The sequence below is a fragment of the Artemia sp. Qi Xiang Cuo genome, chromosome 17, assembly GCF_049724085.1.
Source record: "Artemia sp. Qi Xiang Cuo chromosome 17, ASM4972408v1, whole genome shotgun sequence".
NCBI lineage: Eukaryota > Metazoa > Arthropoda > Branchiopoda > Anostraca > Artemiidae > Artemia > Artemia sp. Qi Xiang Cuo.
Genome location: NC_142810.1, coordinates 40,025,275 through 40,039,379, shown reverse-complemented (window position 1 = coordinate 40,039,379; position 14,105 = coordinate 40,025,275).

Sequence of the window (14,105 nt, the reverse complement as noted above, 5' to 3'; positions counted from 1 at the left end):
GTACCCCCTGCAAACTTGTTTGATATCCTTGCCGTGCGTTTCCACACAGTATACCTTCGGACCAGGAAACACACCACTGGATATCAGATCACTACCCGTTTCAGATTTTAGTATTAACAATTGATTTGGGGCCTGGCGTTTCACTTGCTCTGGGTAGAGGGATTCATCCCAGTTGGTGTAGTCCATTCGTGAGCTAATGTACTCGCCATTTTCCAAATCATTCAATAGATTTTCAGTTTTGACTTTTAACAGGAGTGAATCAGTGTCCCCGTAGTACACTTGAACTTGTCCCTCAATAGGCCACTGTACCTTGCATACATTATAATAAAATGACAACATGAGGTTTTTGGATATTTCAGTTATTGCACTTCCGCCTGCAATATTTTTATTTAATACAATTTTTCTTTTCTTGCGATGTAGGAGAACCATATTGGAGTCTATGATTGTGATGGATGTGAAGTTTGGATCCGCAATGATTCAACCACAATCTTTGGGGTTGGTTACAATGTCACATCGACTTCTGTTTCGTATGCTCTCGCACATTTTAGCGAAAGCTGAGTTCAAAATGAGTTTATAGACTTCTTTTTTAACCTTTGTTTTCGCTTGTGAGCGCATTTTGACGCAGGTGTCAATAAACGTTTTCATGTAAGGCTAGTGCTCAAATTGGAGGGCTCTATAAATTTTTTTGACGTTGAAATCATTGGACACCATCTATTTCGATAGCACGTGATGAACAACGATATTCTGTTTCAGGCTGAGATCGGCAATTAGTTTTTGTTTTGAAGGTACCCAGTGCATACTCCCATCCTCTACTAAAGATAAATTGTAGGGGCTGAGAGAAGCCCTACCCCCCGGCCTATTTATGCACGGGCAATCAAAGTATTTTACCGAGTCATGGATTTTCATTGGCAGTTAACCGTCACGGTAACAAAACCATCCCGGAGCCCCATTCTCCTCAACACTGGCAATGTCGGGGAAATTCGAAACACATGGATTGTCAAGCCATTTATAATTGCCACACGGCAAACAGTAGTGAGACATTGCCTATGGGTAAAGAGAATTCATATCTAAGAAACTGCGTCCGACGTTTCATCGGTGTGCTGTCCACTCGGATCAGTTTTCATGATACGATCCCCGTGAAAAACATACCCACCCCGCATTTATCACTCTAAAAAAAGATTCTGATACACAAAGGTAATAATAACTATTTAATCTTTTCAGATTTTAATGATAAATTACAAAAACAAAAGGGGGTCTGAAAAGTAAAAAACAAAATCCAACACGAATTCCCCATAGATTTTATCAGTATTTTTGCACAAAATGTCCAGAAGAGTGAGCACGTCCCTGGCCAAGTATATCTTAAAGTAATCCCACCTATTTTTACATCCGCCCTTTGCCCAAACCCTCTTAGCAAATTCGTAGTCGCTAGTGGTGCACTCACTCTCAGTAAGAGAATTGTAAAAAACTTCAATGGGTGGTATTGTTACCTCATCGAACCTTAATGCAGAGTTGTTATAATCCTATGAATATGTACCCTTACACATTAATAAGTCATACGTTTCATCATTGGGAAATTGCTGCGGAAGGAAAGGGGAACTATCGAAATTATCACCTCTCTTTAAATAAATCAACTGACGGAAAGACTTGGGGAAGAAACTCAATGAGACTAAGAGACAGATCTTTTTCAGGCACGTGCTACCCATGTCAACTGTTTTCCAAATGAATTCTAGCAGCACTAGCTTCTACTATGATTTGGGTATGATATTATATGAAAAAGAACCATCTATCCATGCGTGATCTACAACTCCTCCCTTGGCAATTCGGGCCAACGCCGGAAGAACAAACTTTAAGTCATAATTGGAATTGTGTATAAAAACAGGTACGAAATATTGCTGTCTAACGTTTAAATTGCATGACTGGGGTGCTACCCCTCTACAGTTACTCCCTCCTGATATAATTTTCTGCCACAAAAGATCATGATTGATCACTGTCCCCCTCCCCCCAGTCTCAACACCCTCATCAACTTACCCTTTGAAAACCTACAAAAGTGTACGATTCTTAATAGTCACTATGTCATCTGGTGATAGGAGCATGGAATAGCTTGTATAACGAAGGCAAGAAATTGCATCGTTCGCTATTTTGATTAGAATGACAAATACCAAGCGCTTGTAGTCTTCACCGTCACTCAATATCTCCACTACCTCCAGCACTTGCATGGTATTATTGGAATCTCGTTGCGCGTGAGCGTAAGAGACCCCTATGGCTTCATGTATTTTAACATGATTTGATTTTGACGGATCGCACACGTCTTTCAGCTTAGCCTCGCAGTCAAAAGTGATCTTATTGCTCTGTAGGAGCGTGTTTTGAAAATTTTTAAAACGTAAGATCGCTCTATCTCCGCTTACCGTCTCCACAGCCTGGTATCCATGACGTTTACATTGTTTCATGTGATGCTTTAAATTTAAATCAGAGCGAAATCTTGAGAGACATGTTGGACAGTAATAGCATGCACCCCCACGCCCCGTTTTACCCTCACCTAGAACCCTACTAATATCATTAATTGGATTGAAATGACCAATTGAATCGGAGTCCGTGGGTGGGGTGTATAGAAGCCACACCCAATGTTCTACTGATTGAATTGAAGGAGCCCGCGCTGGAAATAATACAACCTTCTTATCAGAACGCTGACCCTATTCAAATTCTGTTTCATGCTGTAACACCGTGACACCAATCTTTAAATGTGCATTAGCTCGCTCAAAAATATCTATTCCTTTTAGTGTCACGGGATATTGACCATTTAAACAATTAAAATTTACTTTGGGGAGCTTTTAACCCTCCCCACCATTAAATGCCATTCCGTCCAACTTTTTCTTTGATGCATCTTTTTCAAATGGTCTGTATGCCGCATTTAAAAACGCAATCTTGAAAGACTGCAGCCACGTATCGAATCAGATTCGTTGTACCCCCTTACACTCCTCTAAATCTGACTGATATTTTAAAACTATAGCCCTCTCCCCAGCCCCACCACCTCTTACAATAAAATCCTTTTTAAACCTACAAATTTTAACATTTAAAGTTTCAATAAATAAAACCACAGATCCACTACCCCCCTCGTTATAATTCTACCACGTACTTTGAATACTATTAGCCCAATTTAGAAAAACCTCCCCATAATTTGATAAATATGGGTGTATTGCCAACATCTCTGTGTGCAAGTATTTCGAATACATCTCACCCGCATTTTCATTAAAAAAAAATATTTTTAGTGCTATTGATGCTTTTAAACTGACCCCCACTCCACCCACCCCCATTTGTGGTTCAAGAAGGGCTCGACTCTTATCAGTATCGTAATATGTAATGGCAAAGGGATCTGGTATTATATCCCCCGACACTAGAGAGTTGAAAGGGTCACCGAATTTGGCGCTGTAGACCAATGTGTGATGAAAGGCAGAGTTGGAGAGAAAAAAATCCGGAAGAGTGGGTGCTGTTGCTGTTGTATTACTACTTCTATCTACAGAATTAAGTGGAATGATGGCGGGTGACAGAGAATTGTCAATAACACCACTCCCAGTCTGTTCAATCACATTGGGGGGATGTGGCATGAGGTTCCCTAGTACATATTCCAAGGTGTTTGGGGACAATTGGTCGAGCCAGCCTGTATTGTCCTCTGATGGAATTTCGTTATGAGGACCCGGTTCAGATTTACTTGTAGCATCACCTAAATGTTCACGCATAAAACTATCTGTCCACACCGGATCCTCAAGCATGTCAATATCACAGCTTAAGTCATCCAGGCTGGCCATTTCCCCAAAAACATCGTTAAGGAACCCTCTATGTCACTCCAAATTCTCTAGAACCAATGTAGCTTCATCCCTGAACTCTGCTGGTGGTGACAGAATTGGTCTTGTAAATATACTCGCTTCATCACTCAATGGTGTCGCTGGTGGTGCTATATTTTTAATCTGTAGAAAAAAAAGTTTTATTTTTTATGTAAATTTTTTTTATAGTTAATAAACTTTGTCAATTTATCAGTCATTGTCCCACTACCACCACCACCACCTGAAAAATTAAAAGAAGAAGAAAAAAAAAGTTACATTGTCTTATGTCTTTCATAATGTCAACTGAACATATTAAAAAATATATATATATTTTTTTTTTTTGTCAGGAAAATGTAGTCTTATTCTTAGAAGGGTAAGTTAGAACAAGAGAATGATAAAAAAAAACTAATACTTTTATTCCAATAATTTTTTTTAAAAATAAAAATGCAAAATATGGGTCCAATTCGATTGTTTGAGCCTCTTCATTATAATTCTCAATGAAATTTGACCATCGTTCAAACGCTTGTTAATAATTAATTAAAAAAACAAATTTTTTTTCAACTGACAGTTAGGAAAAACACTAACACTTAAAATGAACCACACTTATTACGTATATTAGGGGGGGGGTTCCCTCCTACTCAACACAACAACTTTCCCGCAAGGTGAAAATTTTTTTCCCATTCTTAAAAAATTACCCCAGAATCAAAACGGTTGCCTAATTATAATATATAGCTTTTTTTAAAGCAATAAACAAACTTTAGCCTAAAGAGTGAGGTATTGACGAAGGGGCGAACCCTCTCATATACGAAATAATTTCTGTTCTTTTTAAGTTTTAAAGTTGCTCCTTACTTTCAGTTGAAAAACTCAACTGAAAGTTTTATTTATTTAAACTAGTTTCTAGTTTAAATTTTAGTTTAAAATCTAGTTTCTTATCGTTTTTAAATAGTGCTGGGAAATCTGACACCACCACCTACATAGAAAATTTCTCTTCCCCCATAAATAATTCCTCCATGGAGAGACCCTCCCAAGTAACTCCCTCCCCCCCCCACCCTCCCGCGCCCACAAAAAAAACTGAAAACGTCTGTATACTTCCCAATCACCAAAGCTATATGCAAACAATGGGTAAAGCTCATAACTTGCAGTCCTCCCCCCGGGCATGTGAGGGATTAAATCATCTTCAGACATAGTTATTAGATTGTTTTTAATAAATATGGTAATTTTAAACTTTTAATCCGATGGCTTTGGGAAAAAATGATCCTAGGAGGGGGCTTAGCTGCCGTCCAAATCCTTAGGTCACTTAAAAAGGACACTATAAATTTTAATTTCTATTTGAATGAGACCACTATATATATTATATGACCTCTGGGTCGATAAAAACACCTCTGAAAAAAAAACAAATAAACACGCCGCCTGATAAAAAAAAACTAATGGTTTTATTCAAAAATATTTTTTTAGAATAAACATGCAAAATATGTGTACAATTAAATTTTTTGAGCCTCTTCAGTATAATTATAAATGAAATTTGACCTTCGTTCAACTGACGCGGTCTGCTCTATGAACACTTGCTCCTCGGCTTCAGTTAACGGACACGAATCCCATATGTCGGTGGTTGATGGTGCTACCTTCTCAATAATCCGTATTTTCCTGTTTCTTTTGCTAACGGATTTTTTTGAAGTTGACCTGGGCTATATAAATGTTTTTAAGAGAGAAGAACTTTTTTCTCCACCCATATCAACTATTGAAGTGCAATTAAAATGTTGGATGGTCCTTTTTTAGAACCCTCCTCCCCTCCCCTCCCCCTCCCCTCCCCACTCCCGGGGAGGACCCTTGGGAACCGGGAGCTTCCTTCGGTGTAGGAGGATCGATACCCTTTCGAGTTGGGGGTATCGGACTTCACAACACTGTTCAAATAGAACAGCCTCAAATTCTTTCTCGAAAACACCTAAGTGTTTCAATGAAATGACCAAAAACAGGTTCACCCAAATAATGTTTCTTGACATAGGTGTGAAGACATATTTGGAAATTATCAAAAAACCTTTTTCCCTGTGTAAATTGCTTATCGAAGATAGACATCTTGCTATTTAAATTCAACTTTGCAAGAGACCCACTTAGAATTCAAATCGGATTAAAAAAGCGATGGGAGATCTGATAAATAGCGGATGCATGCAAATGCCTTAGCGCAAAAATACCAGTTTAATAGTGTGCGTAAACTGTTAAGTAGCAAATTTTTTACGTTTTTTTTTTCAAATATTTATTTTTTGTCTAAAAGGAATATTGGAATTATTGAATTAGAATGCATCTTGGTTAGAAGTTACGAGGTAAGGTTTTTTTTTGTTATAGAAATGCATGATAAGCATTCCTTTATATATACCGCTAATTTGTTTAATGAAATAAAATGAAAAAGTTTTTATAAAAAAATTTTAAGTTTTACTCATCAAAACCGATGGGCCTGAGAAAATTTACCTTAGTTTTGAAAATAGGGATAGAAAAAAAAAAATTATGTATATAATTACAAATTCTGACTGGGCTTCTATATTTGAACTCCATGGCGAAACTTGAAGGAGGTCAAGCTCACAATCTTCAGTAGGTTGGGCTGAGGTATTATATAAAGCAGTCCATTCCCTTTTCAAGCTCCTTCCAGCTGACATGGAGCTAACACTGGGGTCAGAAGACCCTGTCATTAAAAGATTGGCGGCCAGTGGCTGGTCCAGGTCTTGGGTAGCTCTAGCAGCGAATTTGATAACTGATGGTCTTGCAGCTTGAATTAATATAGCTTCGCTATATCTTGCCTTCTTTTCAGAAGGGGGGGTATTGCACGTGTCAACTACATTGAAAAAAAAAGGGTAAAATTTAACATGAAAAAAAATGCATTTTGGGTTTGGAAAATAATTCATTTTATGTTTGTCATTTAAAGTATTGTAAAACATTTTTTTTTTAAATAGAGCTAAACAATTTTTAAAAAACACCCATAAAAAGTTTAACTTATAATTATAAAAAAAACATCTTAAATGCAGAGGGGCCTTTATGTTTTTTAAAAAACACCCCAAAAAAAACAACAAAAAAGCCCTCGTAATTTTAAACCAAAAATATAATTATTTATAGGTTTAAGAACAAAAAAAAAATAGGATTCTAATTATATAATTACCATTATTTATATTGTAAGGAAAGAATTTCTTCCTTGAATTAATGATAAGACAATTGCTTTTTTTATTATAATAATGAGAAAATTTCGACTCACCAGAAATTGCTTAGAATTATCATTTTTCAATTTAAATGTTTACAAAAAATGTCAGTTCTGCTATGTTCAATAAACTATTCAAAACTGTTGAGGAATCTAATTTGAAACTTGAATATATACAAAAAATAATTGGCATCTAAAAAGATACACCGGTTTTTCCGACACGGATTTAACCTAAAAAAAAACTTGTATAACATGAAATAGAAATTCAGTTAATTGTGCCAGAAAAAAATTGAACCAAAACAGATTATACCCAACCTGTTTGGTAAGGGTGATTAAGCACAGTTTATAGCTTTAAGGAAATTCCTTATGATATTCAAACTACTCTACCATCTATAGAAATTATACCTCTTTGCTCATGACCATGGTAACCCCAATTCGTTGAAAACTTACACACATATCTATGCCTCAGGCGTAAGTTTGAATGTAAGTTTTTAACGAATTGGGCGCTTACTACTCACCCAAGCTACAGCCTGTTCTGCCCAGCTGTAAGAAAAGCTATGAACAAAGCGCCTCAGCTCCGATAATGAACAAGCTAAAGGTCTTTTGCCGAAACATCTACGGTCATAACGCTGGGAAAATAGACCATCTAAGTGAAATCTGCTCCGATTATAATGTAATTTGTGTGCAGGAGCATCTGCTTACCAAGGACAATTTTGCTCTGTTCCAATCCTTCCCGCGCAAATCCGTTTTCATGCATGAAGCTAAACGACAATTTACGCGGGGAAGACCTAGCGGTGGCACCGCTGTTTTAGTGGACGACCAGATCCCCTGTAGGCTGTATAAGTCCTGCGACTATTACACTTCTATGGAATTTGTTGGGCCGTCTAACTTTTTCCTCATCAATGTATATCTTCCAATAAACCTAAATAACGATCGTCCTGAGAAACACTATGCCGAAGCGTGCAGTCGTTTAAGCAGACTCCTGTGCGGAATCGGCAACAGACGTTTTCTAATCTGTGGAGATTTCCAGTGCAACCCATCTGTACCTGGTAAACTAACAGACATTCGTCTAGCAACATTACCATACGGGGTATCTGTTTGTGACAAATATCAGCAGTTTACCTATATACATAATAGTGGATGTACGAGTAACATTGACCACGTGGTAACAAACTTCCCACTAATGGAAAGGGTCATTGTTGATTCCGACCATACCTGCAGTGATCATTTGGGTCTATCCTTCTGTATCCCATTTCAGTCGGCCACCACCAGAGCAGCTAATACACACTTTACAAAAGCTGAGTGGAAAAAGATAGACACCGTGCTTTATCAATACACCTGTGACACAATCTTGAGTAAAATTAAAGCGCCGTATCAGCTGTTACTGCACGGTGTACGAGACCCGGTCGCATTAAACTTCTAATATGAGTAAATTTGCCACACCCTGAAAACCGCGGAAAAGTTAGCCATCCCTAGCCGGAAGGTCCGTCCTGGTTCTCAGAAACCAGGGTGGGACAAGTGTCCTTTGGTAAAACAAGCGAAAAAACGAGCAAAATTGTGGTACAATATTTGGAAAGAGTCCGACAAGCCCCGATCAGGGCTGATATTGCACTTGTTTCGGAGCACGAAGAAGAATTATCTTAATCTAACTGAACAATTAAAAAGTGAAGAAGCTGATAAAGTTTCTGAACAGGCGGCAAAAGATCCGAATGTAATGTGGAAGCTCTTCAAAAGATCTCAAACTAGTGCTAAAACGTGCTCCTCTGATATCCTGGAGGATGAATGTGTGAAGCATTACTCTGCAGTGTTCGGTTCCAAAGACCCCAGCCTGGAGCAGGATTGTGACAAATGTTTAGATGAAAAACTCAAAACCCTATTAAAAGTGCGAAATACCTTAGTCATATCGAAATCAGCTGTAGTGAAAATAGTGAGTAAGTTAAAACGCGGAAAAGTACCTGGTCTTGACGGGATTGTCCGGATAACCTACGGCACGGTACAGATCTATTGTTTGAACACGTTTCTCTCCTGCTCCAGATGTGTGTCGATACTGGGATGGTCCCCGATTCATGTTGCGCCGGAGTACGGTCAAATATCCCCAAATGGGAAAAAACCCAAACCTGTGCACAGGCTACAGACCAATTAACGTGTCTAGTGTTCTAAGTAAAGTCCTGGAGCTACTTCTGCTTCCAGAAATTTCGGGAAAGTGTAGACTAGATTACCGACAGTTCGGGTTCCGCCGAAATCTGAGTTGCACGTTTGTGCATTGATTATTAAAGAAAGCTGTCGATAAAGCCCATAGACTGGGGTCTTCCCTCTTCATGTACAGTGTAGATATTTCGACTGCCTTTGACTTGGTTGTGCAGTCCCAACTACTTCTAAAGTTACTTGAATGTGGGGTTAGTGCACATGTTGTAGCACTTCTGTCGTATTGGTATTCGAGGAGTTTTGTGAAAGTTAAACTGGCCGGGGGTCTTCTGAGTAGACCAATCAGACTTTTGCGAGGTCTTCGACAAGGATCTGTTTTAAGCCCTATCCTGTTTAACACCCTGACATCTGGAATAACAAAAAATATCGCCAGAGGGTTTAGCATCAATCTCTGCGACCCTAGCCTGCTTTCGTACGCGGATGACCTGCTAATGTTAAGTTGCAATCTTGTTTCTCTGCAAGAGAATATTGACCGCCTGATTACTGGATATGAAAATATTGGTTTACGAGTTAACGCCCTTAAGACTGAGTTTCTGGAATTTACTTCTTTGGCAAGAAAGCAACTATGCAGTGAAAATACATATGTAAAGGTGGGACGAACGAAAATTTTTCCGGGAAACTCTATGAAGTATCTGGGAATAACGTACGGTCAAGATATAAGAAGTTCACGTTTATTGATAATAGATAAAATATCCAAAAGTATTCGATCAAGTTACGGTAAACTTGTCTCTGTGAAGTTTAGCCTGAACAGGAAGATTCTTGCAAAGCGTTATGCAGCAGCTGCTCTCCCTCACCTGCTCTATGTATCGCCATTGTGGGATCGGTTCACCCAAACCGATAGACTAAAACTCCGGTCAATCTATTGCAAGTATCTAAAGTTTTTACTTAGATATCCGCTCCGTGAAAGAAACACATTCACCCTGCGTTCCCAAAATATGGTTGACCCGACTGACATTATGCCATCCGCCGAAAGAAACGCCGAAAAAAGGGCAATGGAAACTTTTTGCGAATTTCTGCCCCTTCACCTCATCTACGAGTGCGAATGAAGAAGTTGTTGTTTGAGTTTATTCTTTGATGTTGAAGTGTTTTTGTTTTTCTTTTCTCTTTTTCCTTACTCCGCTTTCCTTTTTTTTCTATGAGCGGGCACAAATAAATTATTATTTAAAATATGTTTTGATCTTAGACGAAGCGTTGCTGTTTTATTACAACGCTGTACCTTTTCATTACGTTACAAAGAATAGACCCAAATTTTATGTCTCCAAATTAATTACAGCGGTACCGGTACTGCACCTAGATAATAAACTATGTTGACTCCATTTTTCCTTAACATGCAGCTTACTAGTAATATTGTAGTTGCATCATTTCGAAACATTTTTATCTTTCTCCGCTACGACCTCTATGCTGTTCATTAAATATTTGGACCTAACTAATATTGGACCTTAAATATTAAAAACCTAACAATGGTAGATCCTTCCATCAATCTTCTATTGTACCATATGTGATGAATTAAACGATTTCAGTCCACCCAGAATTGCAATTCCTTTGGTTTCCTGATACCTTATATGACTTCTTTTTAACCTGTTCTTTAGAATAGTCTGCTGTGTCCTTAAATTTAGAATTTATTTATATTGAGCCTCTTGAATTTTCCGTCATTTACTGGACATTTCCTTGGGAAAGAACCCTCGGTATAAAATGCTTCTTGTTCCAACTAGACGGCCGATGTGGTCAATATTAAAGAATTGAGGTCAAAATTCAAAGTTTAGCGTAAAGAACGGAGGGTTGAGAACGGGTACCCCAACTCAAATATAGAATAATTTCTGTTTGTTTAAAGTTTTAACGTTTCCTCCTTACTTTCATTTGAAAAACCTTGTTTTTATTATTTTTCTGACCGGACTGGCCAGGTAACAAATCGCCTTGCTTAAAAGCCTGTTTTTACAAGAATGCAATTTGCGTCTGTATTGAGTGAGTCACCCATATAGACTCTAAATTAGTCAATTTGAACTGTATTATTGTAAACGAACCAAAAGCGAGAGACAAGGTCTCAAACATAAGACTGTAGGTCAAACTTTGACAACGAGTGGAAAAGAAGTCATTAAATTTCTAAGTACAATGGAAAACAAAACGAAATTCTAATGACAGGAGCCCCCCAAAACCCTATTGAAGCAAGTGCTCTATTAAAGTGCCGTCGTGGACAAGTGCCCAGAATAGTGAAACAGATTGACTGCAAAATGAGGTTAAACTGGTTATAACACTTCAAAAAGACCAGGAAGAAAAAGCCATACATTCTGAATTTGTTTCTCAGGACAGGAATGGTTTCTAAGACGCTGGAATGCCTCATTCAAGTCAGGAGGTAGCTTTTGAGCTACAACAGTAGCGTGACAATATATCTGTTAAACCCTTCATAAATTTTCTGAGTCTCTGGGAAGAAAATATACGGAAACTCCCAAAAACAAACTCGGTACTTATTAATTAAACGAAACCCACTCAAGAATTACGCTTAGATTAAATCTGAGACAACCGGTTTCATAGCCACAAAGGCAAGTGACACGTGACAGAATACATGGGAAATATACAATTTGGACTATACATTTGCAAATTAGGGGAGGGGGTAAAGAAGTATTTAGACAACATAAAGTTAGAAAACAACTCTTACTTCATAATATGCAGAATAACTGTAGCTAACATAAATTTGCATGCAGACCTCTTATACTTTTCCCCCCCCCGTGCCAATATATAGCCCAAATAATATATTTCCAGTCGAGTCTGTCATTTGTGTTTGTGGCTATGAAACCGGTTTTTTTCAGATCTAACCTAAGCATAATTCTTGAGTGTGTTTCGTTTAATTAACAAGTTCCACAAACTCTTTTATCGGAAGTCATTCTGACCATGTGCGCCAATCTCGTTCGTGTGTATTGTTTGTTGGGTATTCTGACTCGGACCTCGACTCAGCGTAACGTGACTATTTCTTAGCACTCGGAAACTGCTAATTTCTACTAAACCTAAATTGATGGTATTATCGCAGATGAAGATTGAGGCAGATACAACCTTTCAAGTATGCTTTGAAATACTTGTTTAGGAGAACACAACCCAACAATGCAAAGCCATCTTTGGGATCCCAAGCTATTTAAACCTTGACCCCGGGCTTTGTGGGGCTGTGTCAACTTCAGAAACATTGTTATATGATACATGGACTACTTTGAACAAAATGGCTATCTCAAAGTTCCGACCGGAAAAGGACGTGGGAGTCAGTTTGCCTTCCAATCACTTTTGCCTCTTAAAATAGGACTAAAACTTTTGATTTCTAATCAAATGAGCCCCTTCTAAAGTTTATGCGACCACCCCTTACATAAAAACCTTATTTGCACCCAGGACATAACTTACAATACTTGCCCCCGGGATCTGGGGGTTGTGTCAACCATAGAGTTTTGTTACATGATCTTTGGTCATTTTTTAACAAGATGACTAACACAAAAATTCGATCGTATGCATTTAGGGGAAAGAAGGCGTGGGGTGGGGTAGTTACCTTCCAAAAACTTCGGGCTCTTAAAAAGGGAACTAGAACATTCAATTTGCAGTCAAATGAGCCCCCTCCGAAGTTTATGCGACCACCCCTTCCGTAATAACTATATTTGCCCCCGGGACAAAACTTTCAAAACACTCCCTGGGCTATGGGGGGTTGTGTCTACCCCTTAGCTTTTGTTATCTGATCTTTGAACTATTTTGAACAAAATGGCTACCTCAAATTTTTATCAGATGCAATTCGAGAAAAGAGGGCATGGGAGGGGGGGGGGGTAGTTGCCCTCCGATCACTTTTTACTCTTTAAAAAGGCACTATAACTTCCTTTCGACAAGATTATTTAAGACACGTAGGTTTTGAAAAGTTGCTTCTCGAGGGTATGGTGCCATATTTGACGGACTTTGCTGCTTGATTCCCTTTGGTTCTTTTTTAAATATTTCAGCCAAGCAAAATCCATAGGCTTTTTCCTGTGTGACTATTATAGTAAATCAGAATCGGAGCCGAGCTGCCGAAGCATGTATAACAAGAAAATGGCACTACAGTCAAAATAGAGATAGCAAAGATTGAGAAAATGTGTACAAATTATTCTGCTGTTGACAACTCTGTAATAATTCCAAGATTTTAAAAAAATTGATTTTGTATAGTACTGAAATTACTGAAGTACAGTATTTGTACACTGAAAGTTGCAGAAATTTCAAAGACTATCTGCAGAAAACGAAAAACAAGGTTTCAGTTCTTTTCCGTTGTCCCTCTCATTCATATTAATCACATATTCAATAATACAATTTCATATGCAAAGCGCTAGCGCTGCGTAAGTAAAGAACGATGTGGCCACAATGTGTTTTTTTTCTCCATACCCGGGCACTTCGTATTGAAAGAGTTGTCGTAGAAACTTCGAAAAGGGCTCATTCGATTGAAAATTGGAGTGGATAGTGCCCTTTTTAATAGTGGAAAGTCATTAGAGGGCAACTAGCCCCCCCACGCCCATCATTCCCCCAAACACATGAGATAGCCATTTTGTTTGGCGTATATGATTTCCAGATAGAAAACATGTTTTTGAGGAGGACACTCCCCCACAACCATCAGGGCAAGGGTTTTAAGTTATGCCCTGGGGAAATATAAGGTTTTTATAGAACCTTATAGCCTTGTCGTAGAAACTTCAAAACAGACCCATTCGATTGGAAATTCAAAGGGCTAGTGCCCTTCTTAATAGTCAAAAGTGATTGGAGGGCAACTAGAGCCCCCCCCTAATCCCATCATTCCCCCAGACACATCCAATCAAAATTTTGAGATAGCTATTTTGTTCAGCGTAGTTGAATTCCAGATAGAAAATATATTTTTGAGGAGGACACTGCCCAAACCCTCAGGGCAAGGATTTCAAGTT